Source organism: Dendrobates tinctorius, unplaced genomic scaffold, assembly GCF_039654945.1.
Source record: "Dendrobates tinctorius isolate UK_male_01 unplaced genomic scaffold, ASM3965494v1 ptg000300l, whole genome shotgun sequence".
NCBI classification, from domain to species: Eukaryota; Metazoa; Chordata; class Amphibia; order Anura; family Dendrobatidae; genus Dendrobates; species Dendrobates tinctorius.
The window spans coordinates 765,277-775,621 of NW_027361967.1; the positions used below are offsets into that span (position 1 = coordinate 765,277).

A 10,345-nucleotide genomic window follows, 5' to 3' on the forward strand; every position below is an offset into this window, starting at 1 on the left:
TGTGGCCAAACAGTAGTTTCTGAAGAAATGTGGTGCATCACTGCATTTGTGAGAAATCTAACATTTCTAATATCCAAACAAAATAAATGGAGGTTTAAAAATTAATGCAGACGAAAAGTACGCATATAAAAAATGTTATTTATTGACTTTTTTGGGGTGGTGTGACAAGTTTTTAATCACAAGGAATGGTAACATTTCTGCTGACTAGCATGGAAGGAGTTAAGTTCCAATTGCATATCCAAGTCAGGATGGCCGAGCGGTCTAAGGCGCTGCGTTCAGGTCGCAGTCTCCCCTGGAGGTGTGGGTTCAAATCCCACTTCTGACATCAACATTTAATTTCAAGAAACTTTATCTTGAAATTTATTGATTAGATGAGGTCAAACAAAACTTAGTAATGTGGTTTTGAAAAATTTCCTGAGAGTCTTTGGAGTGAATCTGAATTTGTCCTCTCAAAAAAGAATTCTAGGAACATCAAACAGATTTTTTGTGCATATGTCTTTTGGCACTAGAAAAATCCTTTGGACAGTCAATGAGGAGGGACTATTTCACCTCTTTGTGTTCTCTGTCCCTATTAGGGTAGGGAATCAACCTTCTACAGTGCTGTCATGAAATATATCTAGAAACGGATTTGCTGGTAAGTCTACTTTCATAGTTTTCACCTCATACATCAATAGACCATAACGATACTTAATAAACAAAAACTTAACAAGTAGGTAATCATAGTTTAAAAAATGTGAAATGCCCATGTCATTCTGACATGTTTCAGCACATTTTGGGACAAATGGTCTCACTTATAACAATCAATAAAATATTTTCTCTAAATTTTTGTCTCTTTTTTGCTCCAATTGTTTGCATCTCATTAAAAATAAAACTTGATGTAACATTATGCATGCAAATTGTGTTTTATGTGCGACCATGACCTATTCTAGAAGCACAGGGTCAGAATTATACTGGTGCATGGAGACAAACTGAAAATGTAAAAATTCAATGGCAAAATTGCTGTCTTTTTCTACTCATTCACAAATAGTTAATGAATGTTATTAAATATGTACAGCAAAATGGAAGGCGTTTCAAATAGAAATCATGCTTCAAAAAACAGTCAAATGAAAAATTATAATATATCCCTCCAGGTGTGACACTTGACATTTGCAAAGTGTCAAACCCCCCAGAAAATGTATAGATATGGCCAAAATATCTCAGTTGGGAGAGCGTTAGACTGACAGATCTAAAGGTCCCTGGTCCAATCCCGGGTTTCGGCAAAATGCTTTTTCTTCACCGTTTACATTTTAAGGAGATATTAAACAAAGCACATGGAATGATCATGATCAAAAGGCCTAAAAATCTTAACTATCTACAGAAAACAAAATGTTAAAAATTTGAGAAACGGTAACTTTTTCCTTTTGAACACATGAATGTTTTTTAGTAATTTTTCCTCTATTTTGTTTTATTTCAGATTGACTTAGCTGTAAGAGGATTAAAAGGTAACCTGATAGCTGAAACAGACAGCACTTATTAGACACTAGCTGAATGATTATAGTCAGCTTGTTTGACTTTGAAACACTGAGGCATTACTGAGACAAATGTCCTTAAAAAATATGCTGTGGACAAAGTCAAAAAGGCAAAAAACACAAGCTCCACACAGGTCCGTCATCTTTAATTTGAAATATAGGAGGTTTCTACTTTAATGGTGAGACAAAGCATCTACATATTTGACATTGCTCCAGTGAGTAGAGCCCACTTAAAAATGTATGGGTTGCTTGTCTCTGCAAGCAAAAGCTGGGCACTAAACTGGCATACTTGCAATGCTGGATGGTTCAGAGTGAAAACACCTATAGGCTGACAATAGTAATTGCAGGTGTTGATTAACTCATTGTGCAAAATAATTTCTAAAATGTGGTCACTTTGGGAGGTTTTCTGCTGTTTTGGTACTCTGCAAATTTCATCTGCAAGGTATTCCTGCAAAATCTGCATTGCAAAACCCAAATAGGGCTCTTCCTTTCAAAGCCCTGCTGTGTGGCCAAACAGTAGTTTCTGAAGAAATGTGGTGCATCACTGCATTTGTGAGAAATCTAACATTTCTAATATCCAAACAAAATAAATGGAGGTTTAAAAATTAATGCAGACGAAAAGTACGCATATAAAAAATGTTATTTATTGACTTTTTTGGGGTGGTGTGACAAGTTTTTAATCACAAGGAATGGTAACATTTCTGCTGACTAGCATGGAAGGAGTTAAGTTCCAATTGCATATCCAAGTCAGGGTGGCCGAGCGGTCTAAGGCGCTGCGTTCAGGTCGCAGTCTCCCCTGGAGGTGTGGGTTCAAATCCAACTTCTGACATCAACATTTAATTTCAAGAAACTTTATCTTCATTTATTGATTAGATGAGGTCAAACAAAACTTAGTAATGTGGTTTTGAAAAATTTCCTGAGAGTCTTTGGAGTGAATCTGAATTTGTCCTCTCAAAAAAGAACTCTAGGAACATCAAACAGATTTTTTGTGCATATGTCTTTTGGCACTAGAAAAATCCTTTGGACAGTCAATGAGGAGGGACTATTTCACCTCTTTGTGTTCTCTGTCCCTATTAGGGTAGGGAATCAACCTTCTACAGTGCTATCATGAAATATATCTAGAAACGGATTTGCTGGTAAGTCTACTTTCATAGTTTTCACCTCATACATCAATAGACCATAACGATACTTAATTAACAAAAACTTAACAAGTAGGTAATCATAGTTTAAAAAATGTGAAATGCCCATGTCCTTCTGACATGTTTCATCACATTTTGGGACAAATGGTCTCACTTTTAACAATCAATAAAATATTTTCTCTAAATTTTTGTCTCTTTTTTGCTCCAATTGTTTGCATCTCATAAAAAATAAAACTTGATGTAACATTATGCATGCAAATTGTGTTTTATGTGCGACCATGACCTATTCTAGAAGCACAGGGTCAGAATTATACTGGTGCATGGAGACAAACTGAAAATGTAAAAATTCAATGGCAAAATTGCTGTCTTTTTCTACTCATTCACAAATAGTTAATGAATGTTATTAAATATGTACAACAAAATGGAAGGCGTTTCAAATAGAAATCATGCTTCAAAAAACAGTCAAATGAAAAATTATAATATATCCCTCCAGGTGTGACACTTGACATTTGCAGAGTGTCAAACCCCCCAGAAAATGTATAGATATGGCTGAAATAGCTCAGTTGGGAGAGCGTTAGACTGAACATCTAAAGGTCCCGGGTTTCGGCAAAATGCTTTTTCTTCACCGTTTACATTTTAAGGAGATATTAAACAAAGCACATGGACTGATCATGATCAAAAGGCCTAAAAATCTTAACTATCTACAGAAAACAAAATGTTAAAAATTTGAGAAACTGTAACTTTTTCCTTTTGAACACATGAATGTTTTTTAGTAATTTTTCCTCTATTTTGTTTTATTTCAGATTGACTTAGCTGTAAGAGGATTAAAAGGTAACCTGATAGCTGAAACAGACAGCACTTATCAGACACTAGCTGAATGATTATAGTCAGCTTGTTTGACTTTGAAACACTGAGGCATTACTGAGACAAATGTCCTTAAAAAATATGCTGTGGACAAAGTCAAAAAGGCAAAAAACACAAGCTCCACACAGGTCCGTCATCTTTAATTTGAAATATAGGAGGTTTCTACTTTAATGGTGAGACAAAGCATCTACATATTTGACATTGCTCCAGTGAGTAGAGCCCACTTAAAAATGTATGGGTTGCTTGTCTCTGCAAGCAAAAGCTGGGCACTAAACTGGCATACTTGCAATGCTGGATGGTTCAGAGTGAAAACACCTATAGGCTGACAATAGTAATTGCAGGTGTTGATTAACTCATTGTGCAAAATAATTTCTAAAATGTGGTCACTTTGGGAGGTTTTCTGCTGTTTTGGTACTCTGCAAATTTCATCTGCAAGGTATTCCTGCAAAATCTGCATTGCAAAACCCAAATAGGGCTCTTCCTTTCAAAGCCCTGCTGTGTGGCCAAACAGTAGTTTCTGAAGAAATGTGGTGCATCACCGCATTTGTGAGAAATCTAACATTTCTAATATCCAAACAAAATAAATGGAGGTTTAAAAATTAATGCAGACGAAAAGTACGCATATAAAAAATGTTATTTATTGACTTTTTTGGGGTGGTGTGACAAGTTTTTAATCACAAGGAATGGTAACATTTCTGCTGACTAGCATGGAAGGAGTTAAGTTCCAATTGCATATCGAAGTCAGGATGGCTGAGCGGTCTAAGGTGCTGCGTTCAGGTCGCAGTCTCCCCTGAAGATGTGGGTTCAAATCCCACTTCTGACATCAACATTTAATTTCAAGAAACTTTATCTTCATTTATTGATTAGATGAGGTCAAACAAAACTTAGTAATGTGGTTTTGAAAAATTTCCTGAGAGTCTTTGGAGTGAATCTGAATTTGTCCTCTCAAAAAAGAACTCTAGGAACATCAAACAGATTTTTTGTGCATATGTCTGTTGTTCTTTTGGCACTAGAAAAATCCTTTGGACAGTAAATGAGGAGGGACTATTTCACCTCTTTGTGTTCTCTGTCCCTATTAGGGTAGGAAATCAACCTTCTACAGTGCTGTCATGAAATATATCTAGAAACGGATTTGCTGGTAAGTCTACTTTCATAGTTTTCACCTCATACATCAATAGACCATAACGATACTTAATAAACAAAAACGTAACAAGTAGCTAATCATAGTTTAAAAAATGTGAAATGCCCATGTCATTCTGACATGTTTCAGCACATTTTGGGACAAATCGTCTCACTTTTAACATTAACAATCAATAAAATATTTTCTCTAAATTTTTGTCTCTTTTTTGCTCCAATTGTTTGCATCTCATAAAAAATAAAACTTGATGTAACATTATGCATGCAAATTGTGTTTTATGTGCGACCATGACCTATTCTAGAAGCACGGGGTCAGAATTATACTGGTGCATGGAGACAAACTGAAAATGTAAAAATTCAATGGCAAAATTGCTGTCTTTTTCTACTCATTCACAAATAGTTAATGAATGTTATTAAATATGTGCAGCAAAATGGAAGGCGTTTCAAATAGAAATCATGCTTCAAAAAACAGTCAAATGAAAAATTATAATATATCCCTCCAGGTGTGACACTTGACATTTGCAGAGTGTCAAACCCACCAGAAAATGTATAGATATGGCCGAAATAGCTCAGTTGTGAGAGCGTTAGACTGAAGATCTAAAGGTCCCTGGTCCAATCCCGGGTTTCGGCAAAATGCTTTTTCTTCACCGTTTACATTTTAAGGAGATATTAAACAAAGCACATGGACTGATCATGATCAAAAGGCCTAAAAATCTTAACTATCTACAGAAAACAAAATGTTAAAAATTTGAGAAACGGTAACTTTTTCCTTTTGAACACATGAATGTTTTTTAGTAATTTTTCCTCTATTTTGTTTTATTTCAGATTGACTTAGCTGTAAGAGGATTAAAAGGTAACCTGATAGTTGAAACAGTCAGCACTTATCAAACACTAGCTGAATGATTATAGTCAGCTTGTTTGACTTTGAAACACTGAGGCATTACTGAGACAAATGTCCTTAAAAAATATGCTGTGGACAAAGTCAAAAAGGCAAAAAACACAAGCTCCACAAAGGTCCGTCATCTTTAATTTGAAATATAGGAGGTTTCTACTTTAATGGTGAGACAAAGCATCTACATATTTGACATTGCTCCAGTGAGTAGAGCCCACTTAAAAATGTATGGGTTGCTTGTCTCTGCAAGCAAAAGCTGGGCACTAAACTGGCATACTTGCAATGCTGGATGGTTCAGAGTGAAAACACCTATAGGCTGACAATAGTAATTGCAGGTGTTGATTAACTCATTGTGCAAAATAATTTCTAAAATGTGGTCACTTTGGGAGGTTTTCTGCTGTTTTGGTACTCTGCAAATTTCATCTGCAAGGTATTCCTGCAAAATCTGCATTGCAAAACCCAAATAGGGCTCTTCCTTTCAAAGCCCTGCTGTGTGGCCAAACAGTAGTTTCTGAAGAAATGTGGTGCATCACCGCATTTGTGAGAAATCTAACATTTCTATATCCAAACAAAATAAATGGAGGTTTAAAAATTAATGCAGACGAAAAGTACGCATATAAAAAATGTTATTTATTGACTTTTTTGGGGTGGTGTGACAAGTTTTTAATCACAAGAAATGGTAACATTTCTGCTGACTAGCATGGAAGGAGTTAAGTTCCAATTGCATATCTAAGTCAGGATGGCCGAGCGGTCTAAGGCGCTGCGTTCATGTCGCAGACTCCTACTTCTCCCACTTCTGACATCAACATTTAATTTCAAGAAACTTTATCTTCATTTATTGATTAGATGAGGTCAAACAAAACTTAGTAATGTGGTTTTGAAAAATTTCCTCAGAGTCTTTGGAGTGAATCTGAATTTGTCCTCTCAAAAAAGAACTCTAGGAACATCAAACAGATTTTTTGTGCATATGTCTGTTGTTCTTTTGGCACTAGAAAAATCCTTTGGACAGTCAATGAGGAGAGACTATTTCACCTCTTTGTGTTCTCTGTCCCTATTAGGGTAGGGAATCAACCTTCTACAGTGCTGTCATGAAATATATCTAGAAACGGATTTGCTGGTAAGTCTACTTTCATAGTTTTCACCTCATACATCAATAGACCATAACGATACTTAATAAACAAAAACTTAACAAGTAGTTAATCATAGTTTAAAAAATGTGAAATGCCCATGTCATTCTGACATGTTTCAGCACATTTTGGGACAAATGGTCTCACTTTTAACATTAACAATCAATAAAATATTTTCTCTAAATTTTTGTCTCTATTTTGCTCCAATTGTTTGCATCTCATAAAAAATAAATCTTGATGTAACATTATGCATGCAAATTGTGTTTTATGTACGACCATGACCTATTCTAGAAGCACATGGTCAGAATTATACTGGTGCATGGAGACAAACTGAAAATGTAAAACTTCAATGGCAAAATTGCTGTCTTTTTCTACTAATTCACAAATAGTTAATGAATGTTATTAAATATGTACAGCAAAATGGAAGGCGTTTCAAATAGAAATCATGCTTCAAAAAACAGTCAAATGAAAAATTATAATATATCCCTCCAGGTGTGACACTTGACATTTGCAGAGTGTCAAACCCCCCAGAAAATGTATAGATATGGACGAAATAGCTCAGTTGGGAGAGCGTTAGACTGAAGATCTAAAGGTCCCTGGTCCAATCCCGGGTTTCGGCAAAATGCTTTTTCTTCACCGTTTACAAGTGGTTCAAATCCCACCTCTGACATCAACTTTTAATTTCAAGAAACTTTTTTCTTCATTTATTGATTAGATGAGGTCAAACAAAACTTAGTAATGTGGTTTTGAAAAATTTCCTGAGAGTCTTTGGAGTGAATCTGAATTTGTCCTCTCAAAAAAGAACTCTAGGAACATCAAACAGATTTTTTGTGCATATGTCTGTTGTTCTTTTGGCACTAGAAAAATCCTTTGGACAGTCAATGAGGAGGGACTATTTCACCTCTTTGTGTTCTCTGTCCCTATTAGGGTAGGGAATCAACCTTCTACAGTGCTGTCATGAAATATATCTAGAAACGGATTTGCTGGTAAGTCTACTTTCATAGTTTTCACCTCATACATCAATAGACCATAACGATACTTAATAAACAAAAACTTAACAAGTAGGTAATCATAGTTTAAAAAATGTGAAATGCCCATGTCATTCTGACATGTTTCAGCACATTTTGGGACAAATGGTCTCACTTTTAACATTAACAATCAATAAAATATTTTCTCTAAATTTTTGTCTCTATTTTGCTCCAATTGTTTGCATCTCATAAAAAATAAAACTTGATGTAACATTATGCATGCAAATTGTGTTTTATGTGCGACCATGACCTATTCTAGAAGCACAGGGTCAGAATTATACTGGTGCATGGAGACAAACTGAAAATGTAAAAATTCAATGGCAAAATTGCTGTCTTTTTCTACTCATTCACAAATAGTTAATGAATGTTATTAAATATGTACAGCAAAATGGAAGGTGTTTCAAATAGAAATCATGCTTCAAAAAACAGTCAAATGAAAAATTATAATATATCCCTCCAGGTGTGACACTTGACATTTGCAGAGTGTCAAACCCCCCAGAAAATGTATAGATATGGCCGAAATAGCGCAGTTGGGAGAGCGTTAGACTGAAGATCTAAAGGTCCCTGGTCCAATCCCGGGTTTCGGCAAAATGCTTTTTCTTCACCGTTTACAAGTGGTTCAAATCCCACCTCTGACATCAACTTTTAATTTCAAGAAACTTTTTTCTTCATTTATTGATTAGATGAGGTCAAACAAAACTTAGTAATGTGGTTTTGAAAAATTTCCTGAGAGTCTTTGGAGTGAATCTGAATTTATCCTCTCAAAAAAGAACTCTATGAACATCAAACAGATTTTTTGTGCGTATGTCTGTTGTTCTTTTGGCACTAGAAAAATCCTTTGGACAGTCAATGAGGAGGGACTATTTCACCTCTTTGTGTTCTCTGTCCCTATTAGGGTAGGGAATCAACCTTCTACAGTGCTGTCATGAAATATATCTAGAAACGGATTTGCTGGTAAGTCTACTTTCATAGTTTTCACCTCATACATCAATAGACCATAACGATACTTAATAAACAAAAACGTAACAAGTAGCTAATCATAGTTTAAAAAATGTGAAATGCCCATGTCATTCTGACATGTTTCAGCACATTTTGGGACAAATGGTCTCACTTTTAACATTAACAATCAATAAAATATTTTCTCTAAATTTTTGTCTCTTTTTTGCTCCAATTGTTTGCATCTCATAAAAAATAAAACTTGATGTAACATTATGCATGCAAATTGTGTTTTATGTGGGACCATGACCTATTCTAGAAGCACGGGTTCAGAATTATACTGGTGCATGGAGACAAACTGAAAATGTAAAAATTCAATGGCAAAATTGCTGTCTTTTTCTACTCATTCACAAATAGTTAATGAATGTTATTAAATATGTGCAGCAAAATGGAAGGCGTTTCAAATAGAAATCATGCTTCAAAAAACAGTCAAATGAAAAATTATAATATATCCCTCCAGGTGTGACACTTGACATTTGCAGAGTGTCAAACCCACCAGAAAATGTATAGATATGGCCGAAATAGCTCAGTTGGGAGAGCGTTAGACTGAAGATCTAAAGATCCCTGGTTTCGGCAAAATGCTTTTTCTTCACCGTTTACATTTTAAGGAGATATTAAACAAAGCACATGGACTGATCATGATCAAAAGGCCTAAAAATCTTAACTATCTACAGAAAACAAAATGTTAAAAATTTGAGAAACGGTAACTTTTTCCTTTTGAACACATGAATGTTTTTTAGTAATTTTTCCTCTATTTTGTTTTATTTCAGATTGACTTAGCTGTAAGAGGATTAAAAGGTAACCTGATAGCTGAAACAGTCAGCACTTATCAGACACTAGCTGAATGATTATAGTCAGCTTGTTTGACTTTGAAACACTGAGGCATTACTGAGACAAATGTCCTTAAAAAATATGCTGTGGACAAAGTCAAAAAGGCAAAAAACACAAGCTCCACACAGGTCCGTCATCTTTAATTTGAAATATAGGAGGTTTCTACTTTAATGGTGAGACAAAGCATCTACATATTTGACAATGCTCCAGTGAGTAGAGCCCACTTAAAAATGTATGGGTTGCTTGTCTCTGCAAGCAAAAGCTGGGCACTAAACTGGCATACTTGCAATGCTGGATGGTTCAGAGTGAAAACACCTATAGGCTGACAATAGTAATTGCAGGTGTTGATTAACTTATTGTGCAAAATAATTTCTAAAATGTGGTCACTTTGGGAGGTTTTCTGCTGTTTTGGTACTCTGCAAATTTCATCTGCAAGGTATTCCTGCAAAATCTGCATTGCAAAACCCAAATAGGGCTCTTCCTTTCAAAGCCCTGCTGTGTGGCCAAACAGTAGTTTCTGAAGAAATGTGGTGCATCACCGCATTTGTGAGAAATCTAACATTTCTAATATCCAAACAAAATAAATGGAGGTTTAAAAATTAATGCAGACGAAAAGAACGCATATAAAAAATGTTATTTATTGACTTTTTTGGGGTGGTGTGACAAGTTTTTAATCACAAGAAATGGTAACATTTCTGCTGACTAGCATGGAAGGAGTTAAGTTCCAATTGCATATCGAAGTCAGGATGGCCGAGCGGTCTAAGGTGCTGTGTTCAGGTCGCAGTCTACACTGAAGATGTGGGTTCAAATCCCACTTCTGACA

General features: G+C 35.4%; 2 non-coding genes across 2 annotated transcripts; both read left to right on the plus strand.

Moving 5' to 3' along the window:
- The first annotated feature begins 242 nt into the window (after nt 1-242).
- On the plus strand, nt 243-325 carry TRNAL-CAG (transfer RNA leucine (anticodon CAG)). The gene has a single exon. It is a non-coding gene; the product is annotated as a tRNA-Leu (tRNA).
- Nucleotides 326-1,185: 860 nt separating this feature from the next.
- On the plus strand, nt 1,186-1,259 carry TRNAV-GAC (transfer RNA valine (anticodon GAC)). Its single transcript has one exon. It is a non-coding gene; the product is annotated as a tRNA-Val (tRNA).
- The last annotated feature ends 9,086 nt before the right edge of the window (nt 1,260-10,345 follow it).